Below are 18,922 nucleotides of genomic sequence, written 5' to 3'. Positions count from 1 at the left end.
CTCTCTCTCTCTCTCTCTCTCTCTCTCTCTCTCTCTTTCTCTCATACTTCTCTTCTGCCTTCAAGTACTCCCATGTCCTCTTTATTATTTTTTTAAACCAATTCACTAATTGTACCATTTCCCTTTTTCTTTGTTGGTCAAATTCCTTAAGAGACCTATCTATACTTGGTGCTTCCACTTCTTCTCACTCCCTTCAAAACCAAAAACCATCTAAAATTGGACTTCTGACCTCATCATTCAGTTCAAACCAGTGTGTCTAAAACTATCACTGATCCCATAATTGCCAAGTCTAATGACCTTTTTTTCAATCTTCAATGCTTCTTGACCTCCCTGCAGACTCTGACACTGTTTATCACTTTCTCTTTCTCTGCCTAGATGTTCTGCACGTTTTCATGAGACTGCTCTCAAATTATTCTTCTCCCGACTGTCTGGTCACTCCTTGGTCTCTTTTGTTCATTCTTTATCCATATCATTCCCATTAACACTGTCTCCCAAAGTGCTGTCCTTGGTCCTATTCTCTTTTTTCTTTCTCACTTGGTGATCTCATCAACTCCTACAGGTTCAATTTTCATCTCTGTGCAGATGATTCCAAGTTCTATATATTAGTCCTCGTATGTCTTCTTCACCACAATCCCATATCACCACATCATCTCCACTTGGATGACCCATAGGCATCCCAAATTCAACATGTCCTAAACTGAATTAATTTTCTTTCTTCCCAAACCTTTCCCTCTTACAAACTTCTCAATTACTGTTGAGGGTACTAGCATTCTCTCAGTCACTCAAGTTTCCACCTTCACGTCATACTTGACTCTTCACTCTTACTCTCCTCTCATAGCCATATCCTGTCATTTCTATATTCACACATCTTGTATACATACCCTTCACTCCACTCCTACAATCACCATTCTAGCTGGGCTCTCTTTGCTTGATTATGGTAGTTATCTTCTAATTAGTGTGACCCTTCAACAGATTGAGACTTTCCCCTAAAAAAATTGCACAGAACATGGTTTGCATCTTGGATGCACTAACCACATTATATTCATGTCTTAACCACCTAATATTAGACTGTGAGTTTCATGAGTATAAGGAGTATTTCTCACCAAATTTTTGCATCATTCCTAGAGCCCATCATATTTGTGCAAGGAATAGTACTTGCTTAATCAGTTTGGTGTTTGTTTTGAGAAACCTTATCAAGAAAATTCCATCTCCCACTTCTATACCTTAGCACAAGTGGTCCTTCCACACCAGCATGCTCCTCGCACACACACCTCCTCAGCTCTGCCTCATGGAACCCCTGGCTACCAAGATTTATGTCAAGTGCCACCTCTTACAAGAAGTCCTTCTTGATTCCTCACCCCCATTTAGTGCTCTTCTGACTTACTTTGTGTTTGTTTTGTATTTATTTATCTTTGTTGCTTCCCCTTACCCCTCCCTTCAGAATGTAAAATCCTTGAGGTCATAACTTCTTTTTGACTTGTGTCTCCAGCACCCAGAACAGTATAGACATGCAGTAAATATTTGTTAAATAAAATTGAATTGAATAGCAGCAGAAGAAACCGATTACGAGGGTATCATTCCTTAGTGGCCACTGGTGAATTTTCTTCATCCAACAGGTCAGGAAAGTGATAGGTTTTACATAGGTTGGAGCCGTGGAGACTCCTAGGAGGCTTACTCTGGGACATTGGGGATCATGAAAGGGATTAATGCAATCCAGGCCAAGAAGTGTTTTGCCTCTCTCAATACACACATAAAAGATGAGTCCAGAAAGCAAGTTCCTGGTGTAGTGGAAAGAGTCTGTACTGGAGTGAGTTTGGGGTTTTAGTCCCAACTCTAATGCTGCTACATTTATGGCCAAAGACCAAGCACTTACTTTCTCCAGGCTTCATTTCCCCCATCTGAAAAATGGAGATAATAATCTCTCTCCTACCTACTTCAAAGGATTGTTATGATGAGTCTGCTCTAAAAAATACCTGTAAAACGTTGAAAATGGAAGATTCATGAAAGGGATCTTTGCGATTATAGAATCCCTCTAGCCCCTTCATTTTACTGATGGGTAAATGGAAGACCAGAGAGGTTGGGTGAGTAAGCCAATGCCACCCAGTGAGTAAGCAGTAGGGCTGGGATTCGAACGTGGGTTCTCTGACTCTAGACATGGTGCTCATTCTACTCTACCATGACAAAAAGTGATCTAGTATCGTCAGGAGGGATTCAGAACCTTAGTGCTCTGAAAAAAAAATCTCAATCACGAGGAAGTTGGAAATGGGGAGCAGTCTCTAGCTCATTCTTCATTCAGGTCATCTGATTCCAAAGACAAGACAAAGGAAGGGAACTAGCACAAAGTCCTTTCTAACTTTAAATTCTAAGATGCTGGGATTGAATCTGCCACTTCTATCTGTGTGACCTTGGGCGAGTGACTGTCCATCTCTGAGCCTTCGATTTCTCATCTGTATATTGATACGTCCATAAATCTGCAATCTCTTTGAAGGGGGATTTCCCTTCATTTGTGCATATTGCAGCCATCTAATACTTTCTTATCCTGTGCAACTTTCATCCAAGTCCTTCTACAAATCTGTCACAGAGGACCCACTCCACATGCTGAACAACTTCCTTTAAGTCTTTTTGCATTCTGGAGAGTCAAGGGACAAGCACTGAAGCTGTCAACTTGCCATCCCATGCATTTGCCACCTCTTACAGGAAAACTTTGCTGATTCCCTAGTGTTGTCCTCTAAATTAGAGTTGTTTTGTTCAATTACATTGAACTATGTTGAATTTTCTATGCACATGTGATTTCCTTGCAATAGAATATGAGCTCATTGAGGGCAAAGATTGTTTCATTTTGGTCTTCATAGTTCCAGTACCTAGAAGATTCCTCAGCACATAGTAGGTGCTTAATAAATGCTTATTGATAGATTAGCATTGTGGAAAGGATTAATGCTTCATTGAGGGATTGGTCTAGAGTAGTGATTCTCAAACCTTTTGGTCTCAGGACCCTTTTACACTAATAAAAATCATTGGAGACCCCTAAGAGCTTTTGTACATATGGATTATATTTTTCTATATTTCCTGTAGTAGACATTAAGACTGATTATATTTAAAAGGGTTGTTTATTCATTTTAAAATAATAATAATAAAACAATTACATGTGAAGATAGAAAATATTTAGAAAATAGCTCTATTTTCCAAAACAAGACAACTTAGTGAGAAGAGAGTGTACTTTTACATATTTTTGCAAATTCAAGTCTGGCTTACTAGCAGATAGCTGGATCCTCCTATCTGTCTCTCTCCAATCTGAAATGATATATTGTTTTATTGGAAGTATCTAAAGAAAATTTGGCCTAACACAAATATGTAGTTGGAAAAGGGAGGAGAATTTTAATAGGAAAACAAAATCTCAGTAGTATCATAAACATAGTTTTGACCTTTGGGACCCCCTGAAAGGATCTCAGGGTCGCCCAGGGGTCTACAGACCATATTTTCAAAACTGCTAGTCTGGATGATCCTGAAGGTCCCTACCAGCTCTATGATATGAGATAATCACAGGCTATACTTTAAGGACATAGAATGTCAAAGCTGAAAGAGGTCTTAGAACACTGGTCATAGAATACCAAGTATGGAAAAGACCTTACAACCCAGAATATAAGAATATCAGAACCGAAAATAATAATAATTGCACTAGTAATAATAGCTTAAATTTCTGTAGCACATTTATGAAACCCTTAGTATTATTCTCATTTTATAGATGGAAAAAACTGAAATTCAGGTCAGGACAATGACTTCTCTGCCAGAGGAGCCTAAGAAGCTATTCCTAAATTAGAAGGTGGGTTGGAAAACATTCCCTCTTTTGTCTCTTCCAAATATGGAATTCTTTTCTTCTAATGATCATTTTCATCTCTATCCCCATCTTCTCCATCATTATCTTCTTCTTCTTTATCCTCATCATCATCGTCATCTTTGTAATGCTTTCCTCTATAAGACTTTTCAGTTTTCAAAGTAATTGTTTACAAAAGCATGATCTATGGTGAGAGTCATGGATTTAGAGTCAGAGGAACGGGTTTCAAATATAGGTTCTGCTGTATGACTAACTGTATGACCTTGGTTCCTTTGCCTTCTCTTGGAATTAGTTTCTCTATAAATTGAGGGTATGTACTCAATTATCTCTAATACTGGCTCTCAATCTTATTATCTTCTGAACCAAGGTTGTAGGAATCTAAGGAATTAATGACTAATGATGGAATTTCAGGCATACCAGTGACTTATTTTGGAAACAATGGATGTTTTATCAGTGCCTGAAATTTTATCACACTATCATGGCTTATTATCTTGACTTTCAGTAAGGAGAGCCTTGGTGGCAACTACTAAGGTCAGATCATCAATGCAAGTCCAGGGTGAGGACCAGTGTCCATGCTTAGCACAGAATATAGATGAAATCAATATTGAATGGTATTGTGAGGAGATACCCTTGGGCTTGGAGTTAGAAACCTGTACTTGACACCCAGCTCCACAACATAAGTGCTATGTTACATTGGAATAATTACACACCCTTTCTGGGCCTGACTTTCCTTATCTAAAATGGGGAAATCCCACCTGCCCTTCCCCTCTCATTGAACTGTCATGATGATCAAATTAAATGATGAATGGAAAACCCTTTTAAGCTTTAAAATGCCATGTGGGTTTGATTTATTGTTATTAGTTAGACAAATTTTAGAATTTCTGAGTAAGCCTATCAGTTATGAACTGGCTGTTGGACCTTGTAGGGTCAGTGAAAATGAAGTTATTGAGTCAAAGAAAACATCCTAATGGGGAGGGAATCATAGATCAGAGGATGTGGGAGTTGCAATGGACCTTAGAACATAGATTATATAACATCAGAACATTAACACACATAATGTCAGAACTGGGTGGGACCTTAGAACACAGACTATAGAATTGTCAGAGCTGTTGTAGGGGAGAGACTTTAGAAAATAGACTTCTGGGTCCAACAAGGACCTTAGAACATAGATTATAGAACGTCAGAGCCGGGAGGGATTTTAGAACACATAATGTCAGACTTAGAACCTTAGAGGGACCTTAAACACAGAACATAAAACATCAGAGAAGGAAGGGGACCTAGAGCACAAACAATACTGAGGTGGGAGGTGGAAAGACTTTAGAATATAGACTGCCAGGGTTGAAAGGGACCCTAGAACATATACTATGGAATGTCAGAGCTGGAAGAGAACTTAGAACACATAATGTCAAAGCTGGGGGAACCCTGGAACATAGGAAACAGAGCATCAGAGATGGGAGAGACCTTAGAATACAGGCTATTGAATGTCAGAACTGGGCAGGGGAGAGTGTAATGGACCTTAGAACATGGACTGGTAGAGGAGCTTTTAGTACTGAAAAAGACCTTGATAGTCAGCTAATCTAATCACCTTATTGTATGAAGGAGAAAATTAAATTTCAGAGAAGTTTAAGTGACCCACCCAAGGCCACATTGACTTGCCTGGATTCTCTCCAAAACTAGCACTTTTTTTCTCTGCCTAAAGTTGGAATAACTCTTAAATGGTACAGAATTTAAAGGAAAATTAGAACATCTTCATTTTAAAATTGGAAGGGCTTTTAGAATAGCTCATAGAATATAGAATAGAAGGAATCTTAGAAATCATATAATCCACCACCACCCTCATTTTACAGTTGGGGAAACTGAGGCCAGAGAAGATGGCCATAAGTCACACATCTAGAAAATATCAGAGTAGAAGTTTGAACCCAGGTCTTCTGACTGCCGGTCTAGTGCAGTTCATATCCATTGCCCCGCCTTCCTTGCCTTGCTCAGGCTTGTCCTGCTACTTGGTTCACCCAGGCTTTAGAGAATTCCATTTCCTTAGTAGAAGGGATGACAACCCAACTTGAGCCACAAATCATTTCTGCCCAGCCATCAGAAAAATGTCGGTACCAGGCCTTAAAGATCTTTTTTCTCGGTTTTTTTCCCTTCAGTATCTCAGCTGTGGCCCTGTGATTTTTCACTGGTAAATGGAACTGCCAAGAACTTACTCTATGTTACTACGGCCTCTCCTGTAATAACTTTAAATCCCATTATGATCATCTCATCTTACAACAAGCTTTGGTCCTAGGATCAATATATCAAGAGAATGGAGTGCCAATTACCAGCGTTGGACAGAAAGATTTCAGGAGGAGCCGTGCAGTCAAGGAGGCAACCTCAGATGTAGTAGGGAGAGGCTAGTGAAGGCCCAAGGGAGACCTGAGCCCACATAGTCCTGAGGGAGACTCTGCTGGAAATCCAATTTGCTTGACATCTCCCTGGCCTCTTAGGTGGAATGAGCCCCAGAAGACAGAGAAGCAGGAAAGCCCAGAGCAGGGGGGGAGGAGCCCACTGGAGGAAAATCAGCCACCAAATATGGCCTTTTTGGGAATCAGAATGATCATGAATAAATACATAAATAACTAGTATTTTCAGGGCTTTAAAACTCTCTTAGTGTTAAACTAGAATAGAAAGAATATTTGTTTAAAGTCAGAAGCAGGAATTTAAGTACTGGCTGAGACACTGAGTAACTGTGTGATCACGGACTGGCTACTTTATGTGGCTTAGTGCCTCAGTTTCCTTGTCTGTAAAATGGCTATACTAGTAATAGCTTACTTTAGAAAGTGGTGAGGAACAAATGAGATATTGCCTATTATTTTTTTTTATTTTTAGACCTTTAATTTATTTTGTAAATGCTTAAACCCTATAAATATGTTAGATTTGGGAGACAGAGGAAGGTGTGGGCTCAGGTCTCTGTTTTCACTGGTGTAGGGTTCTTCCAGTACAGAAACTCCCTTCACTGACACAGACAGGCAACTGGTTGTTGTTTAATTTTCAGTCATGTCCAACTCTCCATGACCCCATTTGGAATTTTCTTGGCAGAGATACTGGAGTGATTTGCCATTTCCTTCTCCACCTCAACTGGCACATAATTTATAGTTTTAGAGAGTTACCTGACATGATTATTTTGAGCAATTTGACATATATAGAAATAAAATTTTTTTTCGACGTCAGTGATATTCTTAATATTTCTAGGCTTAAATAGTGCCTCTTTCTATAGTGCTCTAGCATTTACAAAGTACTTTCTTCTCTATGCCCCCAGGAGGTAGGCAGTGTGAACATTATCACATCTATTGATCAGGTGGAGAAGCCCATTGTCACTGAGGGGGAATGATTCCCTCTATGTCCTATATGTGATAGGTGTCAGAGATCAGCACTCAGAGCTCTTGGGAGGAGAGCTCTTCATAAATGAAAGTAATTTCACACTATTTTGTTACCTACTGCTGCTGTCTGAAGGCAGACCTGTCCTAAGCTTTAATCCTCAGGCTCTAATGTATACCATTAGGAGTCTGATAACATTTCCATCCAATTGTGTTTTGTGGGCTGCCCAAAGCATCCTGCTCCCTCATAACCAGGGAATTGGTTCTTATCCCTCCACCGTTTGTCATCTTTGAGAGACAAATATGAATTCCTGATACACTAACAGTTAAAGTGAGTTCTTCATCTTTCCATATAGCCCTACCCTTCCTCCAGATTTTTTTCTGTTAATTATACCACCTAGGCTCAAAATTTCAGGAGTCTCTTTGACTCTTCCCTTTCTCTCAACCTCTCCAAACTGCATCCTACAGTACATGAAGTCCTATTGATTCTATCTTTGTGACATCTCTCCTGGCCATCCCCTTCTGTCCACTCTTAAGACCACCACTCCCTCACCACCTCTAGACTGGATTCTCTTAATAGCACCCTATCTAGCTTCTCTGGCTCTACGTGCTGAGAACTGGAGAGAACCTGAGAGCTAGTGTAATCCAATGAATGACCCTATCAATATAGGAATCCCTTTTGTAGTATTTCTGAGAAATGGTTGTCTAGCTTCTTCTCAAATAGTTCCAATGATGTAGAGCTTATTCCCTCCTGAGGCAGCTGGTTCTATTGTTGGACAGCTCCAGTTGTTGAGTTTTCCCTCATCTTACAGCCAAATCTATCTCCAAGTTCTCTTGCTTGCTTATAGTTCTACCCTCTGGTGCTAAGCCCAACACACCTCCCTTATAATAGCCCTTCAGATAATTAAAAACAGTGATAATACCCCTGCTGTAGTAGGTGTCTTCTTATGCAGGAGGAGAAATATTAAATTTCTTATAACTTTTTTTCTTGGCTTCTCTGACATATTTTCTTAATTATTCTTATCTATATATACTTATCTAAGTATATGTCTTAAACCATGTAATAGTCTGTAAGTTCCTTGAGGACCTGAATAATTGGTTTTTTTCTTCTATCTTTATATCCCCAATGCCTTCAAAGGGCACTGAATTAAAAATTAGTAGTTCCCCTTAGACCATGGCTTCCAGTTCCCTCACCATTTTCTACAGGGTATAATTACAAGTAGTGAGGCTGGGCAACCTAAAGTATAGTGAAAAAGGACACTGGATCTGATCCTTACAACACTTCAAGGTAGGTGCTATTATTATCCCCATTTTATAGATTAGGAAACTGATGTACACAAAGGTGAAGTGGCTTGGTCAGGATCACATAGCAAGTAAGTTTCTGAGGCAGGATTTGAACATGAACCTTCCAGATGACAAGTCCAGTATGATATCCACTATGTCACCTAGTTCTACCACCAGCTGTGGCATATGAATATATTTTAATGCCATTGTGCTATAAGAAACAAGGTAATATGAGGAATTCACAGAACCATGGGAAGACTTGCATGAACTGATGCAGAGCAAAGTAATCAGAAACTAGAATATGATTTATACAGTGACTATAAGACTAAGAAGCTTACAAATGTAGATCACGTACAATGGCCAATCTCAACCTCAGAAAACAGATGATAAAACACCCTTCCTTTCCTTTGGTAGAGATGTGGGGGACTATGGGTATAGAATGTTATATATGTTTTCACATGCAGTTGTTTTGTCATTCAGTTTTGCTTAGATGTTTTTCTTTGTTATGAGGGAAAGATAAAAGGGTAGAGATATACTGGAAAATAACCATGATGTAAAAAACAAAAGGTACCAACAAATGTTGAAAAAACAAGAAATAATTCTTGACTCATTGAATGAATAATCTGGAAGCATTTTTTAAAATCTTGATATTATGAGTGAGAAACTATCCAATTAATAATTAAGCACTTAATAAATAGTATTTAAGCTTTGCAAAGCACTTACAAATGTTATTTTACTTTATATTTACAACCCTAGTTGGTGCTACAATTATTCCCATTTTACACATAAGGAAATTGAGACAGGCAGAGATTAAGTGACTTGTCCAAAGTTACATAGCTAGGAGATGTCTGAGGCAGGATTTGAACTCAGATCTTCCTGACTTTGGGTCCAGTGCTCTTTGCCCTGAACTACCTGGCTTCCTCTAGTTCTTATTATTTTTTAAGTTCTTACTATGTACCAGGTCCTCTAAGTCTCCACTGGCTTCCAGTCCAATTCCACTTCATTTGACCAGAATTTCCAACCATTGTACCAGAGGACAGTTTTGCTTTCCACTTGATTTAATATCCATTTTAACACCTGCAGCCTTCCATCAGTTTCCTTGTGTGGGCCGCGATCATGAAGAAGCAGGAGGAGAGCATTTGTCCCAGCCAGACCATTGGTGACTAATTTTTGAAATATGTCTGTGGAAGATGTGACTAAGAAGAGATTGGTCAACTCAGTCAGACTAAAAAATGAGGCTTTGGAACAAAAAAAACTAGCCGTGTGACCTTGGGCAAGTCACTTATCCCCAAATTGCCCTCCAAAAAGCAAAACAAAAACAAATAAACAAAAAAGAATGAGTCTTTGGGTTCTGGCCTTGGAGATCTCTCCCTAGACGTGGTTTGAAGGCATGGTCTTTGGACAGTTTTTAACAACTGACTTTCTAAGACATAGTTTTAAATTTAATTTGCATTATTAACACTTTCTCCATCACTTTTAAAATTCTAGACAATCAACAAAACAATTCATCAAGCCCGAATTTGTAGTGTTTGCTGATTTCTGAAGCATAAATCCTTATATTGAAAATTTAACAACTGACTCAAGGGAGAGTCCTGATGAACTGACTCCTGCATGCCTCTGGGTCTTTCTCCAGAAGGTGCTAGGTATCTATCTGGTTCAGTGAGTGCACTAGAAACAGATAGGTGGGGACCTCAAAGTCACCTGTGTGGAAAGTTCAAGGATCCAATTTCTCTGCAACCTACCTTTGCTGACCTTGAGTTAACCAATTTAGATATTACCTATTTTATAGAATCTTCAATTAAGCCAAGACTCACAGACTTTAAAGGTATCTGTGAAAAATATTTTAATAACTATTCAATATAACTGGCTTCCTTTATGCTCTCATGTATTTTATTTTGTGTATTTAAAAACATCATTCTGAGAAGGGGTTCATAGATTTCACCAGATGGCCATAGGGGTCCATAACACAAAAATAAAAGTTATTAACTCCTGACCCAGTTCAACCCCTTAATTGTTACAAATCAAGAGACTAAGACCCAGGGAGTTGAAGTAATTTGATCAAAGTTACACAGTGAAATGAGTGACAAGGTTGGGGATATAAATCCAGGTTCTATGACACCAAATCCAGCTCTTTTTCTATAGGCTTCCCACAGAAACATGGCCTCTCTGAGCTGGAGAAGACTTTAGAGCATTTATTTAGCCCAATTCAGACGTAAATTGAGGCTTAGAAAGGGAAAGTGATTTATTTCCTCAAGGTTACTCCAGGGGATGAGGAGTAGAGCAGGTGTTGGTCAGCCATTGGGAGCCTGGAGGTAGCAATCCATGAACTACCAAGGCCTTGCTGTATACTCTACTCTTGGTTTTCTGGATGACCCTTTCTCTCCTCCACAAGTTCCATATAAACAGCTTGTGTTTAACAGAAACACCAGGTCCAATTCTTTGCCATAATGAGAAGGTTTACAATTTCTCAAAATGCCATTAAATGCTTATTTTCTCCCATTTCAGAGATGCTGCAAAAACCATGCCTTCTGAGTGTCTTGTTAGTGTATGTGGAGAAACGGATCAAAATAATCTAATCAGGCATCTGTCCATATCTAATACCCACGCAGGGAGTCTTCACTTTGGTTTCCAATTACACATTCTCACCCTCCTGATGCTTAAAGAGCTGGGGGTCTTTAATAGTTGTCTGCCCAGGATGTGGTCTCAGCCACACTCAGCCCAGCCAGCACCCGCTGGCTGTCAGAGGGCAGGCTGGGTAAATGGATGATTTAGCCCCTATTTTAATACAATATACACTGTGTATGGATTTCCCAGGTGGTCTGGGGATGGTTCCCAATGACCTGTGAATGTTAAATTAAACTGAGCGATTTGGCTTTGTCCTGGCATAATTCCACAAAGCACGAAGCCATTTTTTTACCACAGCATGGGGCCAATACTGAATCATGTGCCAGGCCAGGCAGAAAAAGACAAGCCCCAGGAAAGGTGACTGCCTCTCAGGCTCAAAAAGAGCATGCCTAGAAAGTCTTATTGAGCCCTTGCAATAGAATGTTCCAGGAGTATTTCATTCCTACTGAGTCAGGTCTTTTCATTAACAGAGGCAAAGAGTAAAGGATTTGAAGTCACAAGACCTGACTTTTAAGTGTAACTCTTGGCAATTAGTAGTTATATGACACTAGGACAGCTAGGTGGCACCATAGTGGATAGAGCACTGGAGTGGACAGGACTTGGAAACAGGAAGGCACATCTTCTTGAGTTCAAATCTGGCCCCCGACACTTACTGGCTTTGTGACCTTAGGCAAGTCATTTAACATCTGTTTGCCTCAGTTTCCTCATCTGTAAAATTACATGGAGAAGGTAATGGCAACCACTCCAATGTTTTTGCCAAGAAAACCCTAAATGGGGTTAAGAAGAGTTGGACACAATTGAAACTACCAAACAACAACAACAGTAACACTGGTTAAGTCCTTTCTCCTTTCTGCCTCAATTTCCTCATCTGTAAAATGAAAGGGTTAGTAGAGATATGGTCCTTTCTAATTCTAAATCCTATGGTAAAATGACCTTGGGCAAGTCCCTTTCTTCTCTCCTTCACTGGAAGCTATTTAAATTAAACAAATATTAATCAAGCTTATTTCTGTGCACAAAGACTTGTGCTTGGTATTGGGAATACACTGATAGAGCACAGACTGTGTCTTTAAGGAGCTTAAGGCCTGATTAAGAGCTGCACAGATTACTGTACTTCAAGGGAATGAATGAATGAATGAAAAGGTTTTTTAAATGATACTATGTGATAAGCAGAAGGAGCACAAATAGGAAAAGCTAGACAGTCCCTGTTCTCAGGGAGCTTACACTCTAATTGGAGGATACAACAACTAAAAGAAAGTTGGAAATGAGACAAGGGTAGAAGAGCCCAAGTAGTCATGAGATGTGTCAGGGATGACCTTCAGAGGGCTCAAACTTTCATGGAAGAAGTGATAGCTGCATTGGGCCTCGAGAGAAGGCAGAAGCTTCAGTGGATGAGGGCAAATGGAAGCAGCTTCTTGCCTCATATATAGCAGACTAGAACTATACATGGAACTCGATATAGAATGTCTATACATGATCCCATTTCTACAATGTACTTCTGTTACATAGCCTCAGATGTCTCCAGGAAGCAAAATTTCCAGCATTTCCTATGGAGAATTTGTATCATCCAAACATACTAATGCATTCTGCTTATGTGACAGTCCTCTGATCCAAGGTCCCTCCCAACTCTGATGTTCTACGTTCTATGGTTCCTTCCAGCTCTGACATTCAAGACCAGGGGTGGGGAACCTGCGACTTCAAGGTCACACGTGGTCCTCTAGGTCTTCACGTGTGGCCCTTTGACTGAATTCAAACTTCACAGAAAAATAATTACCTCAATAAAAGACTTTGTTCTGTGAAGTTTGGATTCAGTTAAAGGGCCACACTTGAAGACTGAAAGGGCCACATGTAGCCTTGAGACCCCAGGTTCCCCACCCCTGGTCTAGCCCCTTTCAGCTCTGATGTTCTATGGTCGCTTCCCTTTGACATTCTTTGTTCTCAGGGACTTTCCTGCTCTGATATTCTAAGGTCCCTTCCAATTCTGACATTCTATGTTCTAAAGACCCTTCCAGCTTTACCATTATATGTTCTAAGGGTCCTTCCAGTTCTGATACTTTGGGCCCTTTGTAATGGAAATGCAAATTTAAAGATCTTCCCTGCCCTTAGGCCATTTGATAGGCTTAAGAGACTCTGAGAACCTTCCTTGGTTTGAAAATATACTCTGCCTCCTAATAGGCTGAATGTGGTCACATGGAGCCTGTGGCAGGAGGCTTGGTTTTCAGGAATGCCCACACCTTGATGCTGTGTGATTGGGCAGTGGGTCAAGAGGAGGTTACATTCTCTGATCCAGGAGAAGGCTATATAATCCCTGATGTGGGGCTTTGCTTTGGGTCTCACTTTGGGAAGTGTTCTGTGATTTGATCAGATGAAACTCTGGGAAACCGTTGTTGAGAGCCCCCCAGCTTTGAAAAACCCAGATGTTGATGGTAGATGTTGATTTGGTATGGTTGTAATGGTTGGACAGTTTGAAAGCCTGTCTGCTTGATCTGTTTCTCTGTCTTGATAATTCTGTCTGTATAATCTGAAGTTCGGGGTGCTGACCTTTTTCCCCTGAACTAGGTAAATGATATGTTTGACTGATTAAAATAAGCTTGTTAACCCCTTTTGAGTTGCTTTCCTTTATCAAAGCAGATCCAAGAACCTGTGTTGGCAGCCACCCTGGGGACACTGGGGTGCTTGCTGCTATACCCTTCCAACTCTGATATTGGATGTTTTATGCCTCATGCACTGGCTATGTTGATATTTCTCCATCAGACAGTAAGGACAGGAGGATAGATACACTACCTTCTTTCTTCCTTATTTCTTTCTCCAGTCCCAGGATCCCATCTCCTTCTTTCTCACCCCCTCCATGCATCTCCCTGCCCTCATCTGTATTTATCTGTTTAGTTAGAAAAGGTGGGCCCTCTGCCACCAGGGCTCAGGGCAGCCTCACAAATTGAGCAGGACTGCCTTTTTATTGCAGAGGTACACAAGGTCAGATAAATGGGGTCTTCTAGGGGCAAAGGCATCATTAAGGTCACATGTGTCAGTGCTTGGTCTGTATTTCCTAACACCTGTGCTCCCATGCAGTCTGATAGATTTGAGTTCCTGGGCCCTTTCCCAGAGAAGGCAGGACTTAACACAAACTATGTCATATTTATCTTCCCATTCTAAGTATTTCTCACAGTACCTTTGCAAATTGTAGGACCTTGATGCTTGTTGAATTGGGACTGAGTTTATCAACAAGCATCTATTAAGCACCTACTATGTACCTATGACATATTAAGAAGTCTCTGCTCTCAAGAAGATTACATTTTATAGTGGAAGCTAACATGTAAACATTTTAGTCAAAGGCCTCCCCAAGGGGCATTGCCTTGGAGACTAAATGGAGTGGAAATGCTAGGCATACACACCAAATAAATGCAAATGCATACCAAATAAATATGAGATTAAATATTAGATATTGGGGTGGGGGGCACTAGTAGACCCTCACTTTACAGGAGAGAAAATAGAGACTGAGAGAAGGGAAATGAGTTGTCTAAGGTCACCTAGGATAGTAAATAGCAGAACCAGGATTTGAACCCAGGTGTTCTGACTCCAAATCCCTGAACTTATTCCAGGACTACAGCAGGAATGAATTCCAGTGAGGAAGTATGGTGTGATGAAAAGATTGTGGGATTTGAAGTTAAAGCACATGGATAAGTACCCAGAGTTTAACCCAATTTATTCCACATTCCAAGGATTGGGTTCTGCAAACAGTGACTCCCCAAAACTCAGCATCTTAGAACCAGAGAGGGCTTCAGAAGATATCTAATGTAACCTATGACTTGTAGACAATCCCTTCTACCAAGCCTCAACTTAATTAGAAATCCACTACTTCCCAAGCAACCTGTTCCACTTCCACACAGTCTTAATTGTTGGGGAAATTTTCCTAATAAAAATATCTGGCCTAAATTTGGTTCTTAACTACTTCCACCCTTGGCTCTCCTTTCAATCACCAAGTAGAACAAACAATCAAATAAACAACAAGTATTTATTACATAACTATCCTGTACCAGGCAATGCACTTGTTGTGGAAGTTAAAAAAAAAAGTGTGTTTTCTGTAAGGGGCTTACAGTCTAATCAAGGAGACAAGGCCATAAAATATATATACAACGCAAACATAAAGTGAAGAAATACAAACTTACACAAAGTAGCTAAATACAAGACAGTCTGAGGGAGAGGATGCCAGAATTTGTGGGATCAGGAAAGGCTTCATGGAGAAGATGGTGCTTCAGGTTCATCTTAAAGGAAGATAGGAATGCTGAGGCAGCATGGAAAGAAGGCATTCCTGGCATGGGGAATTGCCAGTGCAAAGACAAGGAGACTGGAGCTAGAGCGTCATGTGAGAGAAACCAAGAGAAGACCAGTATCTCTAAGGTGAAGAATGCAGGAGGGAGAGTAATGTTTAATCAGGCAGGAAAGAGAGCTTGGGTCAGGGTAGGAAGGTCTTTAACAGAGTGAAACAAAGGAGTTGATGTTTTATCCTAAAGGTAAGAACCCACTAAAATTGACCGAGTAGGGAATTTTCATGGTCAGATCTGTGGTTAAAGAAAATTACTGTAGTAGCAGCTTATAGGATGGGCTGGAAGAAAGGAGAACAATTAGGAAGTTATTACAATCTTTTAGGCAAATGGTGATAAGGGCCTGAACAACGGTGATGACTGTGAATGGAGAGAAGAGGTCAGGTGCAAGAGATATTGTGAAGGTATAAATCATAAAACCAGGCAACTGATTATATTTGTGTGGTGAGGGAGAGTGTGGAATTCAGGATAATACTAAAATTATAAACCTGGAAGACTGAAAGGATGGAGTGCCTTCAACAGAAATCATGAGGCTTGGAAGAGGGGAGGGTTCAGGAAGAAGGACATTTTTGGATTGTTGAGTCTAAGCTGTCTTCAGGATATCCAGTTTGAAACAACTAGTAGGCAATTGGTGACGCAAGAATAAAACTTGGCGGGGGGGGGAGAGACTATGGCTGGATTTACAAATCTTCATTTATAATTCACCTTCATGGAGATAATAATTAAACCCATGAGAACTGATGTGGCTACTGAGAGTGTGTAGAGAGAGAAGACAATCCAGATTAGAACCTTGGAGATGACCTGCAGTTAGGTGGCTTGATATGGATGTTGAACCAGCAGACAGGTGGTCAGACAGGTAGGATGTTAAATGGGAGAAATTAGTGTCACAAAAACCCATAGGGAAGAGAGAGTATCCAAGAAGAGAGTGGCTAGCAATGTGAAATGCAGTATAGAGGTGGAGAAGGTTTAGGACTGAGAAAACGGCATTAGATTTGGCAGTTAAAAGATTATCGGTAATTTTGGAGACAACAGTTTCAATTGAATGGAGAGATTGGAAGCCAAATTCCAAAGATTGGAAGAGTGAGAGAAGTGAGAACACCAAGTGTAGAAAGATTTTTTCAAGGGAGTTTGGCCGAGAAATGAAGGATAAATATTGGCTGATATTTTGGTAGGGTGGCAGGGTCACTTGAAGGTTTTTTTTTAAAGGATCTGGGAGACAGAATGTTTGAAAGCAAAAGGGAATGAACCAGTTGAATATTTCAAGAAGGGCAGTGATTGAGGATAATTCCTATTGGTTAAGAGGGGAGAAGATAGGAGAGAGTGCACGTATAGAGGGGTTGGCCTTGGCATCTAAAAGAGTCAGAGACTGGGAGAAAGGAGGAGAAATAGAAGATGTCAAGGGATTTTGAGATGAAGAGAATTGGAGAAGAGAGAGTTTACTTCAGATGCTCTCAATTTTCTCAATAGAGTCAAATTCCCTTTCCCATTCAGATATTTGGAAACAACTATCCCTCTCCCTTAAATCTTCTCCTCTCCAGATTAAACATTCCCATAGATCCCACAAATTGATCATCATGTAGTATACTGTCTAGTCGTACACAAAATAACAGGTCCATAGATCAAAAGTAGAAGAACCTACTGCCTAGGTTATCTAGCCCAGCATCTCTAACTTTACAAATGAGGAAACCGAGTTCCCAGAATAAGCTAAGTAACTTGTGCAGGATCTCATGAGTAGTGAGTGGCAGAGTTGTGACTCAGGTCCTCTGACTCTAGAGTCAGTGGTTTTTCCACTTCCTCTTGCCATCTTGATCATGGTCCTCTATGTCAAGGTCCTTTCTGCAGCCTCATGAAGCCTATGGACACTTTCTCAGAGTAATGTTTTTCAATGCATAAATACATAAGATTGCAAAGGAAACCGATTATACTGAAATAGTTATTAACCCATTTTTAAAATATACCAACCCCTGATCCCTAGTTAAGAATTCCTGAGGGAAATGTCATTTGCCACTGTCCCTCCTAAAATAGGATGTCCCCAGGGCCATTGAAAGAGTGTTGGATTTGGCTTTAGGGGAGGTGTTTCATTTCTGTCTATGCTACTTACTACCTGTGTGATTTGAGGGAAAGATTCCTGACCTCTCTAAGCCTCTGCTTCCCCATTTCTAAAATGAAAGGGAAGGAACTAGATCTCTGAGGTTCCTTCCAGTAATCATAAAGTACATCTGAAAGAATATCCTTTTATGGTTCCCCATTCCCTAATTTGCTCATCAACAAATTGATTTTGTAAAGGTAGAGTCTTGTAGCCATTTGATGAAAATATCCACCTGCCAAACCTGCAAATCTCCCAAGCTGTAGGATGGAGTACCAGCCTGGCCCTCCTTTACTACTCCCTTCCTCCCTCCCTCCCTCTGTCCCTCCAACTGTCTCCTCCCCAGGCTGGTTTTTTTTGTTATCAGGCTGCCATCATCACTGATTTGGAAGTGTAGAAAATAGTATTATAAGGGAACAGATGCGAACAAAAGGGGTGAAATTGAATGTATTAGTATTCAGTGGCCTCTCTTTGATTACCTCTGACTGGAAAATGTTTGGAAACCACCAGGGTCCCCTCAAGTGTTATGATTTGGTAAATTCAGCCCTCGTGAGCTGGGACCCAGGCTCCCTTATTGAAATTGAATTGATATTTTGTAAACTTCATTTGTGAATAATGTGATCTGACAGGGACAAATGTGACGGAGAATTGTTTTCAAACCTCCTCCAAATGAAACTTATTATTGGGTAAATACGTATTTCTTTGTCTCTTTCCTCTCCCTTTCTCTCTATCCTGGGTGTCTTCATGGCCTGAATATGTATCAACTTTTCCGAGGTAATTGAATTGATGCAATCATGTGTGGGCATGAGAATAAATTCCCGATTCCGGGGAGAGATTGGAAAAGAAAGAGAGGGAGTGGGGTGGTGGCTGTTGATATCTCCTCCAGCCTGGGGCCTGGCCTGGTAGGTCAGGCCACTATCTCAGGTTGGGAGATGGGCGGAAGCTCTTCTCTGATTACCAGGTTGGGGCCATTCCCTAGCTCAATAAGAGGCCCCTGCTATAATGCCAGTTTCCAATTTTGCTGGCCAGCAGCAGGCCTCAGATGTCTTACATATTCATTTCCCTTTGCAGAAAATTTGCCGGGCTTTAGCTCAAATTCAGTTAGCGGGATTGATGAAAGTGGCGAGAGGAGACGACGGATACTGATTCTGCCTTTTCACCTTTGATTAGTTCAACCGGTGAATTATTCCTGCCCTGTCAGAGCACCATTAAGGAAGCTAGGGCCAAGGTTGCAAGTTCACACTTTCTGATGTCATGGAGACAAAATAGGTTGAGCTGTGATTGGTCTGACAGAGACCTAGGATTATTTCAATGCTGTGTGGCATTATTCTAACAGGTCAAACCTCAGCAAACAGAGGAGATAGGGGGAGAGAGACAGACAGAGAGAGAGAGAGAGAGAGAGAGAGAGAGAGAGAGAGAGAGA

The sequence above is a fragment of the Petaurus breviceps genome, unplaced genomic scaffold (genome assembly GCF_028583685.1).
Source record: "Petaurus breviceps papuanus isolate PSGF00001 unplaced genomic scaffold, PetGlider_PUasm1.0 140, whole genome shotgun sequence".
Taxonomy (NCBI): domain Eukaryota; kingdom Metazoa; phylum Chordata; class Mammalia; order Diprotodontia; family Petauridae; genus Petaurus; species Petaurus breviceps.
Note: the sequence above shows the minus strand (reverse complement) of the source record.